This window comes from Carassius carassius, chromosome 18 (genome assembly GCF_963082965.1).
Source record: "Carassius carassius chromosome 18, fCarCar2.1, whole genome shotgun sequence".
Taxonomy (NCBI): domain Eukaryota; kingdom Metazoa; phylum Chordata; class Actinopteri; order Cypriniformes; family Cyprinidae; genus Carassius; species Carassius carassius.
This window is the reverse complement of record NC_081772.1, coordinates 31,774,765-31,787,414: the sequence shown is the minus strand read 5'-3', so window position 1 is coordinate 31,787,414 and position 12,650 is coordinate 31,774,765. Positions and strand designations below refer to the sequence as shown.

The following is a 12,650-nucleotide window of genomic DNA, read 5'->3' as shown; positions in this document are numbered from 1 at the left end:
CCTGGGGACCGACAGCACTGCACAAATGGGAGGTCTGTCTTATTCTACTCACTGCGTGAGCACTCTTTCCTAAAGGGCTGACCATCAGAATCATGTGTGCCGAACAAGGGAGATTTACTGACCCCCTGGAGAAGGAAGGAACATCGCTCTAATACAGAGTCAGCAGAAGAGATGGACCCGTAGTGATAGCAAGCTGAAGCCTCCAAAAAGTAGACTGACCTTCGCCCAAACAGGGACTTGAATTAAGCAGACCACCTTCTGCCCTGTTGTGTGTCACATTGCTGCCTGACCTACTTGCAACCTAGCAAGCCGAGATTGTAAGCTAGCCCTGGAAGCGGGTAAAACAGCAGTCCCACTGAGGAGAAATCAGGCTGCCATGTCTCATCCTATGTAATGGGGTTTTTCAGTGCTGGGCCTGGGGACCGACAGCACTGCACAATTCGGAGGTCTGTCTTATTCTACTCACTCTGTGAGCGCGCTTTCCTAACGAGCTGACCATCAGAATCAGGTGTGCCAAACAAGGGAGGTGCACTGATACCCTGGAGCAGGAAGGAACACCGCTCCAGTACAGATTCAGAAGAAGAGATGGACCGTAGTGATAGCAAGTTGACTCCGCCAAAAGTAGACAGAGCTTCGCCCGAACAGGGACTTGAACCCTGGACCCTCAGATTAAAAGTCTGATGCTCTACCGACTGAGCTATCTGGGCTCTCGTGGAGCACTGGCTTCTCACCTTTTATAAAGCAGCAATTTTACAACAAGCTGCCCAGAAGAGACGCAGGTGTCACGAGGATGAAAGCTAGAAGCAGTTATGGCACAGAGAGCGAAGGACCATAGATGGCACAATTACCGTCACAGAAAGCTAAAGCAATACTGCAAATCCCTCCTGTAGTCGGCAGAGTTCGAACCTGCGCAGGGAGACCCCAATGGATTTCAAGATCATCGCCTTAACCTCTCGGCCACGACTATGCCTAATGTTAGAAAGCAAGCCCCCTTGTCTGGTGGCGCCCTGCACAGGCCAAGCTTCAGAAACAAAATCACGCAGAAAGATGAGGTGGTAAAAAATTTTCAACCTTCCCGTATACGCAACAGCAAAGGGTTGCCATGACCCGGATTTGAACCGGGGTTGCTGCGGCCACAACGCAGAGTACTAACCACTATACGATCACGGCGTGCCACTGGCTCACCCAAGACAACCTCTGGAGCCCGGATACAAGAAGCAGCAGCGACGTGTTTGTCCATCGAAGAGGGACTGGACATTTCGCAAATAAGTGCGAGGACCATGAAAAATGCTCTGGCTCATGGCCTTCAGCAAACAGCGTAGTCGGCAGGATTCGAACCTGCTCGGGGAGACCCCAATGGATTTCTAGTCCATCACCTTAACCACTCGGCCACGACTACGGGTGTAGACAAATTTCTGCTCAGTTTGTGTCCAACACTGCTGCCTGACCTACATGCAACCAACCCAGCTCAGTCAGCAAGCGGAGATTGCAAGCTAGCCCTGCAAGCGGGTAAAACAGCGTTCCCACTGAGGAGAAATCAGCCTGCCATGTCTCATCCTATGTAATGGGGTTTTTCAGTACTGACCCTGGGGACCGACAGCACTGCACAATTGGGAAGTCTGTCTTATTCTACTCACTCTGTGAGCACTCTTTCCTAAAGGGCTGACCATCAGAATCAGGTGTGCCGAACAGGGAAGATGCGCTGATCCCCGGTGGCAGGAAGGAACATCGCTCTAGTACAGAGTCAGCAGAAGAGATGGACCGTAGTGATAGCAAGCTGAGGCCTACAAAAAGAAGACTGACCTTCGCCCAAACAGGGACTTGAATTAAGCAGACCACCTTCTGCCATGTTGTGTGTAACACTGCTGCCTGACCTACTTGCAACCTAGCAAGAGGAGATTGTAAGCTAGCCCTGGAAGCGGCTAAAACAGCAGTCCCACTGAGGAGAAATCAGGCTGCCATGTCTCATCCTATGCAATGGGGTTTTTCAGTGCTGGGCATGGGGACCGACAGCACTGCACATTTCGGAGGTCTGTCTTATTCTACTCACTCTGTGAGCGAGCTTTCCTAACGAGCTGACCATCAGAATCAGGTGTGCCAAACAAGGGAGGTGCACTGATACCCTGGAGCAGGAAGGAACACCGCTCCAGTACAGATTCAGAAGAAGAGATGGACCGTAGTGATAGCAAGGTGACTCCGCCAAAAGCAGATAGACCTTCACCCTAACAGGGACTTGAATCCTGGACCCTCAGATTAAAAGTCTGATGCTCTACCGACTGAGCTATCCAGGCTCTTGTGGAGCACTGGCTTCTCACCTTTTATAAAGCAGCAATTTTACAACAAGCTGCCCAGAAGAGACGCAGGTGTCACAAGGATGAAAGCTAGAAATAGTTATGGCACAGAGAGCGAAGGACTATAGATGGCACAATTACAGTCACAGAAAGCTAAAGCAATACTGCAAATCCCTCCCGTAGTCGGCAGAGTTCGAACCTGCGCAGGGAGACCCCAATGGATTTCAAGTCCATCGCCTTAACCTCTCGGCCACGACTACGCCTAATGTTTGAAAGCAAGCCCCCTTGTCTGATGGCGCCCTGCACAGGCCAAGCTTCAGAAACAAAATCACGCAGAAAGATGAGGTGGTAAAACATTTTCAACCTTCCAGTATACTCAACGGCAAAGGGTTGCCGTGACCCTGATTCGAACCGGGGTTGCTGCGGCCACAATGCAGAGTATTAACCACTATACGATCACGGCGTGTCACTGGCTCACCCAAGAGAACCCCTGGAGCCCGGATACAAGAAGCAGCAGCGCGTGTTTGTCCATCGAAGAGGGACTGGACATTTCGCAAATAAGTGCGAGGACCATGAAAAATGCATGGATGCTTTGCCTCATGGCCTTCAGCAAACAGTTTAGTCGGCAGGATTTGAACTTGCGAGGGGAGACCCCAATGGATTTCTAGTCCATCGCCTTAACCACTCGGCCACGACTACGGGAGTAGACCAATTTCTGCTCAGTTTGTGTCCAACACTGCTGCCTGACCTACTTGCAACCAACCCAGCTCAGTCAGCAAGCAGAGATTGCAAGATAGCCCTGCAAGCGGGTAAAACAGCGGTCCCACTGAGGAGAAATAAGCCTGCCATGTCTCATCCTATGTAATGGGGTTTTTCAGTACTGGCCCTGGGGACCGACAGCACTGCACAATTGGGAAGTCTGTCTTATTCTACTCACTCTGTGAGCACTCTTTCCTAAAGGGCTGACCATCAGAATCAGGTGTGCCCAACAAGGGAGATGCACTGATCCCCGGGAGCAGGAAGGAACATCGCTCTAGTACAGAGTCAGCAGATGAGATGGACCATAGTGATAGCAAGCTGAGGCCTACAAAAAGAAGACTGACATTCGCCCAAACAGGGACTTGAATTAAGCAGACCACCTTCTGCCATGTTTTGTGTAACACTGCTGCCTGACCTACTTGCAACCTAGCAAGCCGAGATTGTAAGCTAGCCCTGGAAGCAGCTAAAACAGCAGTCCCACTGAGGAGAAATCAGGCTGCCATGTCTCATCCTATGTAATGGGGTTTTTCAGTACTGGCCCTGGGGACCGACAGCACTGCACAAATGGGAGGTCTGTCTTATTCTACTCACTCCGTGAGCACTCTTTCCTAAAGGGCTGACCATCAGAATCATGTGTGCCGAACAAGGGAGATTTACTGACCCCCTGGAGAAGGAAGGAACATCGCTCTAATACAGAGTCAGCAGAAGAGATGGACCCGTAGTGATAGCAAGCTGAGGCCTCCAAAAAGTAGACTGACCTTCGCCCAAACAGGGACTTGAATTAAGCAGACCACCTTCTGCCCTGTTGTGTGTCACATTGCTGCCTGACCTACTTGCAACCTAGCAAGCCGAGATTGTAAGCTAGCCCTGGAAGCGGGTAAAACAGCAGTCCCACTGAGGAGAAATCAGGCTGCCATGTCTCATCCTATGTAATGGGGTTTTTCAGTGCTGGGCCTGGGGACCGACAGCACTGCACAATTCGGAGGTCTGTCTTATTCTACTCACTCTGTGAGCGCGCTTTCCTAACGAGCTGACCATCAGAATCAGGTGTGCCAAACAAGGGAGGTGCACTGATACCCTGGAGCAGGAAGGAACACCGCTCCAGTACAGATTCAGAAGAAGAGATGGACCGTAGTGATAGCAAGTTGACTCCGCCAAAAGTAGACAGAGCTTCGCCCGAACAGGGACTTGAACCCTGGACCCTCAGATTAAAAGTCTGATGCTCTACCGACTGAGCTATCTGGGCTCTCGTGGAGCACTGGCTTCTCACCTTTTATAAAGCAGCAATTTTACAACAAGCTGCCCAGAAGAGACGCAGGTGTCACGAGGATGAAAGCTAGAAGCAGTTATGGCACAGAGAGCGAAGGACCATAGATGGCACAATTACCGTCACAGAAAGCTAAAGCAATACTGCAAATCCCTCCTGTAGTCGGCAGAGTTCGAACCTGCGCAGGGAGACCCCAATGGATTTCAAGATCATCGCCTTAACCTCTCGGCCACGACTATGCCTAATGTTAGAAAGCAAGCCCCCTTGTCTGGTGGCGCCCTGCACAGGCCAAGCTTCAGAAACAAAATCACGCAGAAAGATGAGGTGGTAAAAAAATTTCAACCTTCCCGTATACGCAACAGCAAAGGGTTGCCATGACCCGGATTTGAACCGGGGTTGCTGCGGCCACAACGCAGAGTACTAACCACTATACGATCACGGCGTGCCACTGGCTCACCCAAGACAACCCCTGGAGCCCGGATACAAGAAGCAGCAGCGACGTGTTTGTCCATCGAAGAGGGACTGGACATTTCGCAAATAAGTGCGAGGACCATGAAAAATGCGTTGCCTCATGGCCTTCAGCAAACAGCGTAGTCGGCAGGATTCGAACCTGCGCAGGGAGACCCCAATGGATTTCTAGTCCATCGCCTTAACCACTCGGCCACGACTACGGGAGTAGACAAATTATTGCTCAGTTTGTGTCCAACATTGCTGCCTGACCTACATGCAACCAACCCAGCTCAGTCAGCAAGCGGAGATGGCAAGCTAGCCCTGCAAGCGGGTAAAACAGATTTCCCACTGAGGAGAAATCAGCCTGCCATGTCTCATCCTATGTAATGGGGTTTTTCAGTACTGACCCTGGGGACCGACAGCACTGCACAATTGGGAAGTCTGTCTTATTCTACTCACTCTGTGAGCACTCTTTCCTAAAGGGCTGACCATCAGAATCAGGTGTGCCGAACAAGGGAGATGCACTGATCCCCGAGAGCAGGAAGGAACATCGCTCTAGTACAGAGTCAGCAGAAGACATGGACCGTAGTGATAGCAAGCTGAGGCCTACAAAAAGAAGACTGACCTTCGCCCAAACAGGGACTTGAATTAAGCAGACCACCTTCTGCCATGTTGTGTGTAACACTGCTATCTGACCTACTTGCAACCTAGCAAGAGGAGATTGTAAGCTAGCCCTGGAAGCGGCTAAAACAGCAGTCCCACTGAGGAGAAATCAGGCTGCCATGTCTCATCCTATGTAATGGGGTTTTTCAGTACTGGCCCTGGGGACCGACAGCACTGCACAAATGGGAGGTCTTTCTTATTCTACTCACTCCGTGAGCACTCTTTCCTAAAGGGCTGACCATCAGAATCATGTGTGCCGAACAAGGGAGATGCACTGATCCCCGGGAGAAGGAAGGAACATCGCTCTAATACAGAGTCAGCAGAAGAGATGGACCCGTAGTGATAGCAAGCTGAGCCCTCCAAAAAGTAGACTGACCTTCGCCCAAACAGGGACTTGAATTAAGCAGACTACCTTCTGCCCTGTTGTGTGTCACATTGCTGCCTGACCTACTTGCAACCTAGCAAGCCGAGATTGTAAGCTAGCCCTGGAAGCGGGTAAAACAGCAGTCCCACTGAGGAGAAATCAGGCTGCCATGTCTCATCCTATGTAATGGGGTTTTTCAGTGCTGGGCCTGGGGACCTACAGCACTGCACAACTCGGAGGTCTGTCTTATTCTACTCAGTCTGTGAGCGCGCTTTCCTAACGAGCTGACCATCAGAATCAGGTGTGCCAAACAAGGGAGGTGCACTGATACCCTGGAGCAGGAAGGAACACCGCTCCAGTACAGATTCAGAAGAAGAGATGGACCGTAGTGATAGCAAGGTGACTCCGCCAAAAGCAGATAGACCTTCACCCTAACAGGGACTTGAATCCTGGACCCTCAGATTAAAAGTCTGATGCTCTACCGACTGAGCTATCCAGGCTCTTGTGGAGCACTGGCTTCTCACCTTTTATAAAGCAGCAATTTTACAACAAGCTGCCCAGAAGAGACGCAGGTGTCACAAGGATGAAAGCTAGAAATAGTTATGGCACAGAGAGCGAAGGACCATAGGTGGCACAGTTATAGTCACAGAAAGCTAAAGCAATACTGCAAATCCCTCCCGTAGTCGGCAGAGTTCGAACCTGCGCAGGGAGACCCCAATGGATTTCAAGTCCATCGCCTTAACCTTTTTTTTTTTTTTTTTAGTTCACACAAGAATACATTACGTCTCTCCTAAATACAGTTTCACATTCCAATTCAAAACAAACAAAAATAAATAAATAAAAAATAAAAATAAAAAATACATTCATATTTGTCAATATTTTTCTTCTACATTATTCCATTTCTGGCATTTGCTATTTTACACTTTTTTTCCTACAGATACATTTATATCATGTTTCAAAAGAATGTTCTGTACCTGAGAAGAAAACATTTTCATAAACATCTCTGTTTTTCCCTCCAGTCTCCAATATTTACACAATGTAAACATGTAATCTTCCACCATATGCTTATACAATGTCCAAACATCTATACAAACAGACCTGTTTTTAACTATATTTCTTCTTCTCCATATAGCATTTTTTGCCAAAATAATTAACAAATTGATCATAATTTTATTCTTACACTTTTCCTCCTTTCCAAACATAAATGTTTTTTGCCAATCTTGATCTTCTTTTCTTTCCCCTAGGTCATTCACTATTTCTTTTAAAACTTTAAAAAAAGATCCTAATTTCTCACACAGTAAAAACAAATGCAACAAACCCTCATCTTGTTTTTTACAAACTTTACATAATGCACTTTGTTCTTTTTTTATAATACACAACCTCATTTCCGACCATATTACATTATGCCTTATAAAATAATCAAGACACTCCAAATTTGTGCTCACCAGTACTCCCCTCATATTTTTCCATATTTCTTCCTCTCTCAAGCCATTGAAGTTTCTTAACCACATATCATTTGAATTTGGTTTTTTTTTAAATCTCTTCCCTTAAAACCTGATAAAACATTTTCACATTCCCTAAACTAAACCCTATTCTTTTATTTTGATTAACAAAATAAACTTCAGTCTTTCCTTCCTCTTTTTCTTCCTTTTGTATTTCATTTATCCACGCGTTTGGTATTGCACTTTTCATTTATTTATATTGCTTCTTTACATTGTTTATGTCATACTCTTCTTTGGCTTCTTCCAACTCATCAATAATTACTTGGACTGGTAAAAAACCCTCTCTTATCTCATACATAATATCTCTTAATCTTGCAATCCCAGCCTCCCACCATTTTTTAAAAAATAATTCTTTCCCACTTTTCACAATATGCTTATTAAAAAACAATGGTTGGTTTAAAATCTCTTTCCTTCCTCCAGGTATAAAATCAACCTTTGAGAGAAAAAAACCCCAAGCTTTTAAAACGTCTTTATAAAAATCTGGTATTCTTTCAAACATCCATGTTTTCATGTTCATCCATAAAACACTGTCCCCTAGTTTCACGTTACCACCAATGAGGATGTGGGGCATTCCTCTTAAATGCCCACAGTGTGGCCAGAAGATGCACCATTCAGGAATTTACCCAAAGGTCAGGGGGGTGATTGACATGGATAGCCGCTATTACCTTGTGGGTGGGGACTATCCACGCTGCAGTGCATGCAAGTTGCCAGTATGCCCATGGAGCCAGGACATCCTTTCACAACTGGATGTGGCACACAGGACCATGTTTCCAGCGGTGCTGACCACTCAGCTAGCCCTGGACAGGAAATGTGTGACTTTCCTCAGGCCAAGGACCAGTGGTAACAGTTCCTCCTACTTCCAGTCAGCAGTAGAGGAAGCCCACAGTGAGGAGTGGGCACGACGCACCATCCAGTACCTCTCTGATTGTGAGCATCATTTGAGAAAGGTTACCCTGGTCCAATCTGCAACGGCACCTGCCTTTTCTGCATCCACACCCTTCAGGCCACTTCCACTCGCCCAGTGGTTTGAGACTGTCCACTCCAACGATATCCTCAGCCATTTGGACGAGATGAAGGGGGTGATTACCTCCACCTATGGCCGAATCCTGAAGATGGATTCTACAAAGAAGGTACAATACATGAAGGTTTCAGCATGAGGTTTATTTTCAGCCAGAAAGAATTTCAACATGATGAAAAATGTTTTGTTATATACATTTGTGTTATATATATATATATATATATATATATATATATATATATATTATAATGTACCATAACAAATCAAAGAAAAAGTTTAATTAAGCTTGTCAGAATGGTTTTATTTTTCCTTCTTTTTGTTTTTCAGATCACCAAAAAGCTGGCTGGTGGCATTGGGGACACGGCTGCATGGATGACCAACATTGGCAATGAGCTCGGCCAGGTTCTGAACAGTGTTCTGACAACAGCTGAAGGCACAGGACTGGAGGAGCTGTGCCAGGGCGTCGTCAAACGCTACCAGAATGCTGGCGAGCCAGAGCCTGAGGTCATCTATGTTGACCGGGATTGCTGCAGTCAGTCAGGTGAGATTTTCAAATTACTACTTTATCAAATGTGCACTGCAATATATTTTATAAAAGTTAATAGTGGTGTAAAAAAGTTCCCCTTTCCCTATTGGTGATGGTAATTAATTAGTATTATTTTTACAGCCAGTGTATTAAAAATTGTAATAAATTATATTGACTGAAAAGTATGTTTGAAATTAAATCAAATGCATGTTTTTTATTTTTTCTCCTCCACAGGTGCATCTTCAGTGTTAAAACTTTTTCGGCCATGGAAGTCTATTGTAAGGCTAGATATCTATTTTATGAGAAGATTCAACTGTGGCCTTACTACAGAACACCACCCTCTCTATGGTACCTTTTGTTCAAAACTTTCCTCCTGTATCTTTGAGTGGGATCAGGAGGATGTGAAAGAACTTAAGGCTGCCAAGAGAGGGGAGTGGAAGTGCAGCCATGGTGGAAAGGCTCCCACTGAGGCTCAGCTCATGGCCAGCATCAGCCCAGGTGAACTCGCGAAGCACTGTAGGCGGCGGACACGCAGGGCTGAGGAGATCCGGGCCATGATTTCAGGGCTGCTGGAATCAGTGTGGGAGCTAACTGACACTACAGGGTTTCGCCTGGTTAACCCTGACAGCATGCACCATGTCTGGGAGATGCAACAAAAACACCTTGAGTGCATCCAGGACCCTCCACATGTAGAGTTGTACACAAAGACAGGGACACTCCAGAAGGGTGGCAAAGTCCTAAACGTGCTTAGGTGCGGCAGGGGGGTCATCCTCGCTGGAGAGTTTTCACCGCCACCAGTGTGCCTTCATTCCTGGTAAATTCTGAATATTAAATTGCAGTATGTTTTGTAGATTTTTACGTTGAAAAGATCGCTATTGTGTCAACAACAGAACCCTGGGTGCTACCTGGATTTGGCTTGTTTTTATGGAATTTACTATCAGTCTCATTATTATGTGTTACTGTTCTATAACTGTGTCATTAAATTTGTATGTCCTCAGTTTAAAATAATTGCTGACTGAATCTGTGCATTTTCATTCTTAGGATGGAGATGCAATGCCATGCACACACAAATGTACATGTTAGAGGGGGCCTCGAGGTGGAACATGAGCCGGGCAAAAGAAGCTGTATCTGTGGTGGGGGCCTCAACCCTAAGGACATTTGATGTCTGCACAATGTCTCATTTAAACAGCATGAGCCAACGGGTCCTTGGTCGGGCTTTGATGCCAGAATTTACCCCTCCAGGAAAACCCACTGGTAAGATATCTCACAGGAAAATGCTGAGCATTGGAGTATTTCTCTCTCTCCTGTGTTTGTTTGTTTGTGTGTGTGTGAGTGTGTGTGTCCTCTCCCCATTAACAATGTGGTACAAATTATTGCAGGGGAGCGCATTGCAGTGGAGTACTTGTTGGCCCAGTCCAATAGAGGCAACCAGTTGATTGCACACCACAATGACATGCCTGAAGTCCCCCCAGAGGAGCCCGAAGAGGATAGTGAAATTGACACGACTGTGTGCCATGCAGCTGACCTTAGGGCTGATGACTCTCCAGTAGCTGTCGTGCAGGTCCAGGTGACAAGTCAGGTGGGTGACACTGAACCCAAATCCCCAGATGAGGAGGTCACTGAGGAAGAGGAGGACGACACTGCAAGTCCTAGCACATCAAGCCAGGTAATATTGCTATCCTGTACTATTTTTTACTTTTAAAAAAAATGTATCTGGTACAGTGCAAAACGCCTATTGTCACCAATGTGTAAAGTTAAAATATATTTAAACATGTACATGTTGCATGTACAATGCAAAATAATTATTACAACACCGTATATGTTTATTGGACTGTGTTTGGCATTTTTCTCAATTTCCAGAGTACACAGTGTGATTCCAGAGGTGTCTTGGGCTGGGAGGCAGTTGATGCCCTGGCAGCCTACTTGGTTGGCCTAAACCGAACGATCACTGCCTTGTCATCACAAGAGGAGGCCAACATAGTCCAGCTGTACATGGCTCTGCATGCCATGGACAAGGTACCATCAAAATATAGCCAGAGGGTTAAGAAGAAGGCTTTGACAGGACCTTGGAGAGCATCCAGGAAGCAGAGTGGCTCTGCTCCAGGACAGCAGGCAGCAGAGAGGTAATTTGACTATTTGGATCGTCACTAGTTTATAACCCAGTATACAGTTCAGATTATATCATCTTTCTTTTCCATAGATTGTTCATGACTCATGGGCAGGCAGCTCAGGACCCTGAAGTCCACAGGGTCTGTGAATGTGTTTGCCTAAGGCTTTTGAAAGAGTTTCAGCAAGCACGGAACAGGCCCAGGGACACACAAGGAAAAACTCTGCCAATTCCACAATCTATTGTGGTGGTATACAGCCACTGCAGAGAGGTTCTAGGACAGACTAACCTAGTTCTGGTCCCGATAAACACCACTACTGTCTCCTCGTGGTGAGTCTTGTTTTATGCGATACTTTTGCACAATCACAGTAGTATATCAAGATTGTACTTATAAAACCTTCTTGTACATGCTTTTAAAAATGATGCTACAGGAAGTAAAGACAATGGGCTTTAATTCACTTAAATTGCTAATTTAAGATGAAGAATGTTTCTCTTGCAGGCTACTAAAAAGACAGAAACGTGTAGACAGAGACATGCTTCTGCAGGGTACTGCACTGCCCAAACAAGTATATTTGGCAAAGGCGGCTCTTCCTGAAGTGCGCGAACTTCCAGCTGTTCCTGCACAGCATGGGCATGAGGCCATGGTATTTCAGGATTCAGCAAATCAGGAGGGAGAGGCCTTCATTCGTAAGCGTATCTCCAACAGGTGCCCAATGCCCACCCCTCCTCCTGGATCTTACTCTGCATTTCCCATATACCCACCAGCACCACACTTTGCATTCCCCCCTGGGTCCTACCCACCCTTTCCCAGCTACCAACCAGGTCTACCACTGCCTCGTTCTACCCAATTCCATCCCCCTCCCCAATTCCAGCCCCCTCTCCAATTCCAGCCACCTTCCCAATTCCAGCCCCCTCCCCAATTCCAGCCACCTTCCCAATTCCAGCCACCTCCCCAATTCCAGCCACCTCCCCAATTCCAGCCGCCTTCCCAATTCCAGCCCCCTCCCCAATTCCAGCAACCTAATACCTTGCCATCACAAACTTGTCCCTCCACTCAGCCCAGGCAGCGCACATGGAGAAGGCAGAAAGCTGCCCAAGAGGATGAGGAGCGAGTGGCTAGAGGTGAACCACCACGGAAACGACTAGCAAAGGATATATATCACTATATCTGCAAGCAGTGTGGGCTGGCAAAAAATAAGACAACTGGCCACACTCAGCTGAAGGGCCGGTGGTATTGTCCAGCCTCAGGCCTCTCTGTTGCACAGTGGAGGGAGAATGTACAGGGAGTTCTTTGATTTTTTTTTCATTGGTGTATATAGTAATGCATATAGTTAGGTTTTTATATAGTTGCATATGTTGTGCTGTGTGTGTGTTGTGCTGTGAACATTTTGTTTTTATTTGCTGTTTCCAGTGTTTAATTTGCAGTGTTTGTAAAAAAAAAAAGGAAAGACACAACTCTTGTGGTGTAATAGTAACACATCCAGGTGCAAGTCCTGGCAAGAGTTTGTGGTGTGTCTGTCAGATTATTATTATTAATTTTTTTTATTAAAAATATAGTCAAAAACCAATCAAACACTTTACTTAAATCCTTTGTGAGTGTTCATGAAGTTTGAAGGATAATTTTTTTTCTTTTTCTTGCTTTCCCTCCTTTCTCCTTCTGTTTTCCCTTTCTTTCCCCCTTGTAGCAGTCCCTTTTGCCCTGT

The 12,650-nt window shown here is 46.5% G+C and overlaps 7 non-coding genes across 7 annotated transcripts; all 7 read right to left on the bottom strand.

Moving 5' to 3' along the window:
- Positions 1–634: 634 nt before the first annotated feature.
- Positions 635–707, bottom strand: trnak-uuu (transfer RNA lysine (anticodon UUU)). The gene has a single exon. It is a non-coding gene; the product is annotated as a tRNA-Lys (tRNA).
- Positions 708–1,098: 391 nt separating this feature from the next.
- trnah-gug (transfer RNA histidin (anticodon GUG)) lies at positions 1,099–1,170 on the bottom strand. The gene has a single exon. It is a non-coding gene; the product is annotated as a tRNA-His (tRNA).
- Positions 1,171–1,317: 147 nt separating this feature from the next.
- trnas-aga (transfer RNA serine (anticodon AGA)) lies at positions 1,318–1,399 on the bottom strand. The gene has a single exon. It is a non-coding gene; the product is annotated as a tRNA-Ser (tRNA).
- A 1,070-nt stretch (positions 1,400–2,469) lies between these two features.
- trnas-uga (transfer RNA serine (anticodon UGA)) lies at positions 2,470–2,551 on the bottom strand. Its single transcript has one exon. It is a non-coding gene; the product is annotated as a tRNA-Ser (tRNA).
- A 1,672-nt stretch (positions 2,552–4,223) lies between these two features.
- trnak-uuu (transfer RNA lysine (anticodon UUU)) lies at positions 4,224–4,296 on the bottom strand. The gene has a single exon. It is a non-coding gene; the product is annotated as a tRNA-Lys (tRNA).
- A 391-nt stretch (positions 4,297–4,687) lies between these two features.
- On the bottom strand, positions 4,688–4,759 carry trnah-gug (transfer RNA histidin (anticodon GUG)). The gene has a single exon. It is a non-coding gene; the product is annotated as a tRNA-His (tRNA).
- A 147-nt stretch (positions 4,760–4,906) lies between these two features.
- On the bottom strand, positions 4,907–4,988 carry trnas-aga (transfer RNA serine (anticodon AGA)). Its single transcript has one exon. It is a non-coding gene; the product is annotated as a tRNA-Ser (tRNA).
- Positions 4,989–12,650: the final 7,662 nt, after the last annotated feature.